The sequence below is a fragment of the Alosa alosa genome, chromosome 21, assembly GCF_017589495.1.
Source record: "Alosa alosa isolate M-15738 ecotype Scorff River chromosome 21, AALO_Geno_1.1, whole genome shotgun sequence".
Lineage (NCBI taxonomy): Eukaryota > Metazoa > Chordata > Actinopteri > Clupeiformes > Clupeidae > Alosa > Alosa alosa.
In genome coordinates, this window is record NC_063209.1 from 8,538,750 (window position 1) to 8,547,889 (window position 9,140).

The following is a 9,140-nucleotide window of genomic DNA, read 5'->3' on the forward strand; positions in this document are numbered from 1 at the left end:
TGGACTGTTTTAGTAGTAGTATTAGGCAGTATGCAGTCAGATAGGTCACCATGAGCATATTTGGATTAGCTACAGATGGATTCACAAATAAATAAATTAGCCTACATTTGGCAGGATACTTGATATACAGGCTAAAATGCAAAATATGGCAATGTATTATATTATTTTACATTAACAAAATGTAGGAAAATAGAACAGACTGAAAATAAAGTAGGCACTGATCTTTAAAATCCTGTTTCCTGTAGCCTAAATGTTGTCAGTCATTCTTAATATTTGCAATTGGTGCACTGGCATGTTTAACTGTTAGCTGCAGTATAATGTTAGATTATGTGTAAGTTAAGTACAGAACTGACTGTGCGCCCAAATTTTTGTCTGTGCTCCTATATTTTTTTACTTGGGCGCACAATTGCTCCTGGAAAAAAATGTAGAGCCCTGCCCACACGGCCCACTCCACGTACCCAGCCTTGCCTGAGAAGATGCTCCTGTGGGGGCTCACATGCTGTCAGGATTAGCACTGATTTGGATCGCACTGATGAAAGAGCCGGCCGTGTCACCAAGGTTTGTGGCAATTCCTGTACACCCGAGATCAAAGACCTCCCCGGTTCCCTAATCCCTCCGACAATAGTAATTAAGGCCTGCAAACTTATCGGAAGTAAAAACAGCTTCTGCTTGAGTTACATGAGCAGTCTTCCACTCTGCTAATCGCACTCATCTTTTTAATGGCGAACATTGCAATATTCCGTTGTGAAAGAAAGAAAAAAAGCTCTACATTGCATGTTGGCGAGCTTCCTATTTGTTGTGTGTGGTGCTGTAATTAGGCGCGTTTGGTGGGAAAGTGGAGTTTTCGCGTACAAAACAGGAAACGGTAAATTCAGTTTGTCAGTTTGAGATGACAAAACTGATGTGTAAATCAGAACAGCCATGAGGGTGGCGCAGAGATTTAGAGTTTTAACTGATGTGGACGCAGAACGTGTTGCTGGACCTTGGTGCTGCACATGAGCGAACCAATCAGCACAGGAAATAGCTTAGGCATGATCACGATTTGGGGCACAGGCGTGATTGAGACAAGTTCTCGTTAACATTTCAACCATAGGATATAGATTTTTACAGTACATAAAATAACTTGGCACAGTTACAGGATTTGGCAACGACTTGCCTCTCCAATTTGTCAAGGTTCAGTGCACAGGTTGGTCTTTGTTCATTTAATTGTCATTCCAGAGAACATTCTCCAGCTCGCAGAGGAAGATTGGTTCAGGATGGTAAACCTGGGGGAAACAGAGAGAGAGAGAGGGAAAAGGGGGAAGGATACGATCGCGGTGGGGAGAGGCGAGCACGTCACGGCAATGCTGGAAGTGGTTCCAGGCCGCGCCGGTACTATTATTAGCCCATCTTCTGCTGGAGGAATGGTCTCACTTTAACCTTTTACCCTACTGACCGAGGCTTCAGGATACTGATGGGAACCGGTTGCCTTCTGACCCGTTCTGCTGATACAGCGGAATCCACAAAGGTGTTCCGCTAGCCTTCTCCACGTTGTTGTGGTGACATGCTTTGATGATGTATATGAAAATGTACATGTGTGAGTGTGACAGTGACAATGTACAGAAATACCTGTTTCCATTAAGGAATGACATGATCAACAGTTGGCGTCAGTAGTTATTTCCAGATTTTCTGTAGACTTTTGACATGATGTGTTATCATTACTGTCACATTACTGTCAACATATGGTTGAACAATGTCTCCATACCACATACCCCCCCACACACACACACACACACACACACACACATTCCCCTTTAGGTGCATGTTCGTTGTACAGTTGGCCCACCTTACAACCCTCCTCTGCATTCTTTACACAAATGATTTTTCATGTCGGCTCCAAACAGCTTCCAGAACCTCCATGTTTTTCCAGAGGTTCACTGATCCTGGGATTCAGTGCAGGAATGCTGACGCCGCTGATGGTTTGTCTGAGTATTGCACTGGCAGTTCCCTGCTTTGACACGTATCCATCCCAGGAAGCTAACAAATGTTTCTAGTTGTTGACATGAGCCCAAAAACTGCCTCTTGTTTTTGTTTCTTCTGGTTCTTGCCATCTCCTCCCGAGTCCCCCACCACACAGAAGTGCAACTTGTGAAAGATACTGAACCAACACAATTCAAAGCACATGAACAGTGGTGTGGCTCCAGTGTGCTTGTTGTGATATTTATGAGAGCTTCTCATTCGGCGAGATGCTTTGGATTAGGCCCTACATTCCTCCAATCCGACGATGGATGCTTGTGGGCACGGCAAGCACAGTTAATCCTGTCGACATTTTCCTCCCCTCCGTCTACCCGCCTGCCTTGCACCGCACCGCACGGTTTGGTAAAAACCAACGGCCTGTACGTATAAACAAAACAGGAATGCCCGCAACTACCAGGGGTCGGGCAGTTCAAAGGTTCTGTTGTATTTAAGTCCCAGCAGTGAGAGAGAGAGAGCGAGAGAGAGAGAGAGAGAGAAATTGCACAGCTTCATGCCACACATATTGTGGTGGAACGTATCAGGGACTTGACCTGGTTGTTGTGACTGCCACAGGAGAATGAAAGGGCCTGTGGAATGTCACTCAAAACTTCATGATGGGTATAACTTTCTGGAAGACACAACAGGGATTTCATGCTTTGTTTCTGTTTGTGTGTGTTCATGCAGTTTGTACGTGTTCATGGCCTAGCCAGCTAAGCCTTCAGGCAAATTATATTTATAGTCTCTGAACGGGACAATGTTGTGGCATACAGTTTCACCCATTGTGATATTGAGAGAAAAGTATCTCTTCAAAAGACTGCTGTTCTATCTACATAATTAATTACACCCTTGAACCTTTCCTGTTCATGAATGCATTCATGCAGTGTATATATTTAGAACATAACTCCAACTCTAGGATTTCCTTTTTAAACAATTGCACAAAAAAAGTGTTGATCAACTCCTTTAAAGTGAGCCAAAGTGAGAAAGTTCTTCCAAGGTTTTCGCTACTCCAATGCTTTAAAATATGTTATTTCTGTTGTTCGCATCTGTGAGGTCTCCCAATGGTACTGTACCACCTGTGATGTTAGCATAATATGAAGCATTTTTAAAATGACAGTGCAGTGGAAGGCATGAATGATGAAGTCCATGTTCACAGTCTGAAAGCGTGAATGACAATGGAACATTTCTCAGTGCTGACAAACCCATTGTGTTGTTAGTTAGAATATGGCCTGGATAGGCATCCGGGAAAGGCGATGTTTTCATCACAGCCTCCAGCGTGATTTTTGCAGTGGCATCTGTTTATTCCAGCCATTTATCTCAATAGTGAAAAATGAGTCATGCCGAATCTTTCTCTCCCAACACAAAAGCTTTTTAAGCTGTCTGTGAAGAGGAAACGCCAAGCACCCACAGCCATTGTTAATTTGCTTACCAGAAAAGTCTACCAGACGGTCTATTCAAGCAGATGAATCTGCTCCTATTATTAAATCTTTTTCATCTGGAGCATCTCTCTCCCCCTCTGTGCATGTATACAAAGATTGCATTTCCTTTGCAAAACATGTCACACTTTTCATTGAAACCAGTGCAAAAGAAAATCCTTCAGTACTTAAAGCAGATTCATTAGCACAGAGAAACCTGTCTTCAAAACCCCCAAAGGAGCACATTTATCTAGCATAAGTTATAATTCATTAGTATAATGATATGTTGTGTTATTGTTAGTTTAGTTAAATCTGTCTGTAGCTCTAAAGTAGACTTTGCTTTTTAAAAATTTGCTTGAGACAATTAGAATCAACCCTGAACCCAATCGAATAGAAAGAAAGAAAAAAAAAGTTCCTTTGAAGTTCATAAAAGTAAGGAACCAATTAAAACACACTTCCATTTTTTGTTGAGTTGCTTTAGAACCTGAGTAATTTGCGTTAAATGTGTCAGTGTTACCTCTGTCATCAATTATACAGAGAGAGAGAGAGAGAGAGAGAGAGAGCTGTAGAGCCTTCCTACCTCCAACCATACTGATGTTCCACTGCTGCTCCACCTGTTCATCTAATAACAAAACAGTCATTGTGCTACCTCTTTCTCTCTTATTTTCTAACATAAACACAATGTCTTTCTCTCTCTTTCACTCACTCACACATACACACACATAAAGGCACACTGGGCTCACATTTCTCTCTCACTTTCTAACTTTCTAACTCTCTATCTGCCTCTCTATCTCTCTCTCTCTCTTTCTCTCTCTCTCTCTCTCCGTCCCTTTACTCTGACTGGCAGGCCTGGTCCTATGGCTGATTTGAATGAATAAATAATGAGTCCTTTCAGACACCCGAGCCACAAATAACAAGTGGTCTGGTCTGGCAGAAGCTCGCCCATCTGGAAAAAAGAAACTTCACCTTCGGAGATTAGGTAGAGGCTTGGCACCCCACGGCTCTTTCACTCAAGCCATTTAAATATCGGGTTGAGCTGGGGTTTCCAAGGTTTCGCCGGCCAGAAAGTATGTTTCGGAGGTTTTGAAATGTATAGATTAATGGGGGAATGCTAACCGCTCTCATGTCAATATTGCCCAAGATCAGCTGTGCACACATGAAGGGATAAAGAGAATCTGGGGCCACCCTCATCCTAATTGCCCCTGCCCCCACAAAAGTACTTTGGCTGCTTCATCAACTTTGCAGCATGTTTCCACATAAATAATAATGATGTAACCTTGATGAAAGGGTGTACATCTTCGGATCTGACAGGGATTATGGGTGCTGGGGTGCAGCAGCGAGGACCATGTCACTTCCTCCCCTTGCCAGTCCGACTGTTTCAAATCCGTTCAAAGGGGCTGGGATCTGTTTTGGCAGGGTCCTGCTCCCGCTGGGCCTGCCTCTGAACTGTACGTGTGCGGTTAACTCGAGCAGACGTGTGAAGCAAGGCAAAAGAAGCCGCTGTAACTACTGGTGCTATGAATTACCCCCCCCCCCCCCCCCCGAAACCACCCACCCTATTTCCCCACACACACACACACACACACACACACACATGGCCAACATGGGTCTACTAATGGCATATTGTTAAAGGGATGTCAGAGAGAGGTTTATGTCTTAAATCTTTAACAGTTCACCCGTGGAGGGGGGGTAAGGGGGGTGGGGTTGGAAGGTGCCTTGTGACCCACAAAACCACCAACAACCAACAACCAACATTCTCTTCATCTTGAGGCCCTGGAGGAGGACCTGGTTCGCGAGACGTCCAACCCTCGAAATCCGTTTCCAGTGCCAACTGTTCCCTGTCCGTCTCAATTAAAGGCTCAGGCTTGGCCTCCTCCAAGCTGCCGCTTTCTCCCCCCCGGTGCATCTGGAATCCCAGAATGCTTTGCGCCCATCCGGGATTAAACCAGCCTGGTCCCACGAAAACAGAGTGCTGCTGGAGTATCCTGTGCATGCCATCGCATTGTGATCATGGGGAATGGGGACTAATCAATCATGTTTGTTTGTGGTCCTCCGGGGCCGAAATGTGGGCGTGTGAACTCCGTAGCCACAGCTGAGTGCTCTCAGGTGCCATATCGCTAATGGCCAGTTGTCTCCCCCATACCAAACATACCCTATTATATTTCAAAAAGGATATTTTGGAGCATCGGGGGGGGGGGGGGCTGTGGCCTGTGAATGTTCACCTTAAGCAACTGCTGCTTAATACAGCTGTTGACTAGCTCTTACAACTTAATCTGGGACAAGATCGCAAATGGTCTGAAACAGTGAGTTTCATTCTCTGATGTATAACTAGGCATTGTTTTCTTTACATGGTTCTGTCCATTTATCTCCACTGACTTCTCACGGCTTTGCGATGATGTTGGTATGGGTCGTTAAAACATGTGCCATACTCCAGCATCCTCAAGCATCCTGGAAAGAAACGAAAAGTCCGTCAATCCTTCAAAGACAAGACGCCAGCTCTACAGAAATAAGCAGAAGCAGCAAGACACTCCATAGGCTCACGCTTGACTGAGATAATATAGAGAGGAGCCAGTCCTGTTGGTTTATGTGTGTGTGTTGGGTGTGGGTGTTGGGGGTGTGAGTGTGTGCAGTGTCGCGCCTGGATTCACCATGAAAGAGCATGGTGGTCCACTGTCGACGTTCACCCATCTCCATGTAGAGGGCAATGCATCATTAACACTTCGGTAGAGTTGTTTTATGTCACCAGAGGGATTCTATACTTTTTCTCCTTTTTTCTCTTTCGTTTTTTTTTCTTCTCTTTCTCGTCAACATAACCTGAGCCTGTGTGATGTAAATGTGTATAATATTTCATGACGATATGCTGACTCTTTTGGTGTCAATCTACACATTCTACTGCTGGTGGTATATCTGATAGTTGAGCGGTGGTGTAGATGATCCAGAAAGAACGTCCATGCACATCCAAAAGTAAACATTCATGGGCTATTCCTTCTTGCAGAGGGTATTACACAGATGCCTACTACAGAAGGATGCTCTGTGGCCAACACGTTGAAAGAGTCATTTTTGAGGCATTTCTTTCTTAACCAAACAAAGAAAGTCAGATGTTAACTTTAACAAGATACAACCCTTTCCTAAAAAAAGAAACACTACGCTAATTTTATGAGGCCTTAGCAAAAGCCCTTAATGATAGCAGATGTAGGGCCGCCTGTGAGTAGGCGATGCATGAAAGGGTTAATCCCTTAGGTGCAATGGGAACCAGAGGTCGGATTGGTGTGTGCTGGGGGAGGAGGTGGGGGTTGGGGAGAGAGGGGAGGATGCCGGGATATCGTCGCCACGCTTTTCGGCCGGCGCTATTCTTAGAGCCACTTCGGGACCCACAGCTCGTGCCCGCCTCTCATTAACACGCTCCTCAGTGCCGGGGGGGCCACACTGCCACCTGTTGCCCCTTCCACGCCCTCCCGCCTCCTCCAGCAGACACCTGGCATGACGTGGACCCTTTCACCGTCCCCTGGGGTAGAGGGCGGCAGGGGGTAGACCAAGGGAAAAAGGGGGGCTGGGGGTAATCTGGGGATGGTTTACCCGCCAGGTGTCTCCTCCACACGGCGACTCCATATGAGTTGCCTCAAGGTCGCGCAGCCTTGTATGGTGATTTCCGATCGGGGAGGGCTTGCGGGGCAGCCGCGGTGCAGTGGTGGTGTTTTCAGTTTTGTTTTGATTTGTTTTGTTTTGTTTTCAGCGCGGCGCTGCCAGCTATGGGCGTCGCGGGCAGCTTGTCACACATGCCCCTTTGTCTGGGCTGGACTGGCTGCCATGCCCTGGCTTGAGCCTCAGGAAATCCTTGGTATGTGAATGCGTGCACACACACACACACAGATTTCTACACACAGTCATACACATAGAGACACACAGACACATACAGACACACACACACACACACACACATACACACACACACACGCACAGACACATACAGACACACACACACACACACACACACAAACACACACACAAACACACTTCCAGGCTGGATGAGGGGGACTAAGGGTTTGTTTTTCCAGAGAAAGTGCCCGCACACGCTCAGACGCTGCAGCTCCTGCTCCGTGGCATGGCACGCACGCAGGCCAGCAGGCAGGCAGGCAGGCAGGCAGGCACGTTGTCTGGCGACTAATGAGTTCACAGGTCCGGATCTGCTTCGACTTTAGACAATCCAGGAAGGCTGCCGCCACTGGGGTCTCAGGCACCACCTAATTCACCTTGAGCCCACAGGACTACCTGATCAGGGGCCCTGATGCATGGCCTCACACCCACAGACCTACCACAGCAGTGGGCTGGGAAGAGGGGTGTGTGTGTGTGTGTGTGTGTGTGTGTGTTTGTTTCTGTGTGTGTCTCTGTGTGTATGACTGTAGAAATCAGCGTGTGCGTGTGTGTGTGTGTGTGGGGGGGTTAACCAGCAGCAGCAGGGGTTCGGGTCGTTGTTGTTGGGGTGTGTGTGTATGTGTGTGGGGGGGTTAACTGACCTGCAGAGGCACCGGCAACGAAGCGCCACTGTGTTGACCTAATATCCCAGTGTTCACACTGACGCTGCACGTCCAGGGCACTTCTGTGTTTCCTTTCGGCGCTGAAGGATATAGACAAACACAGAGGCCATGGCTGCAATGAGAAAATAGCTATGGACAGAACTGGGGAACTGACAGATTTGTGGTGTGAATTTGCAAAAATGGGGCCTTGAAATGTAAACAATAAGCAGAGCAGAGTGTGGCTGTAGGCCCCCGAGTTTTGGGTTATAAATGAATCATACTCTTGGAAAGAGATTACTGAGAATGGCTAAATGAAAAAGGAAAATGGGGGTTGTAGTGGGATGATGGGGTTTGTCCCCATGACCATAGCCCCTCATCATGCAATAAACACTCACTGTATTTTTTCAACAAACAGCCACGTGTAAACTCAACCACCCTCTACTGTACACACACACACACCCACACACACACACACACACACACACTCACACACACAGGTCATGCACACACACACACACACACACACACACACATACAAACCCACACACACACGCACACACACACGCACACACACAGGCCATGCACACACACACACACACATACACACACTCAGACTCTGCAACCAATTCCATTCCATCCAAGAGAGCCAGGAGACAGAGAGAAAGTGAGAGAAAGCAGGAGGGAGGAAGGGAGGGAAAGAGCGAGACAGAGAAAGAGTAGCCAGAGATATTTGTTCCATGGGCTGCCCAAAGAGTGCTCCACTTCCTCCGCAGCCTAACCCTCACCTATCCTCCTCTATTAGCAGCGAGGCAGCCCTCCTGCTGTGGTCAGCGGAAGCCCATTCGGTCCAGCGGGGCAGCATGCCAAACACCTCATCAGGATGCCAGCAAACGCCTCCCAGCCCCCGCAATTTGTCAGCACAGCCTGTTAGAGGCAGGGCCAGATAAGCTACGTGTGAGGATCAATGACCTGATCTGCAGGCAGCCAGGAGACAGAGGCAGGAGACAGTCATTTGGTGTTCGTCGTCAATGGCAACGGGGAGGGAGTAGGAAAAAAAAAAGAAACGGTGGGAAAATTTATGACATTGTTTTTTAAGTGGGAGAGTTCACAAGGGCAACTTTTTCTCTCTCTCCTTCTCTCTCTCTCTCTCTCTCTCTCTCTCTCTCTCTCTCTCTCTCTCTCTCTCTCTTCCTCTCTCTCTCCTTCTCTCTATAGGAAT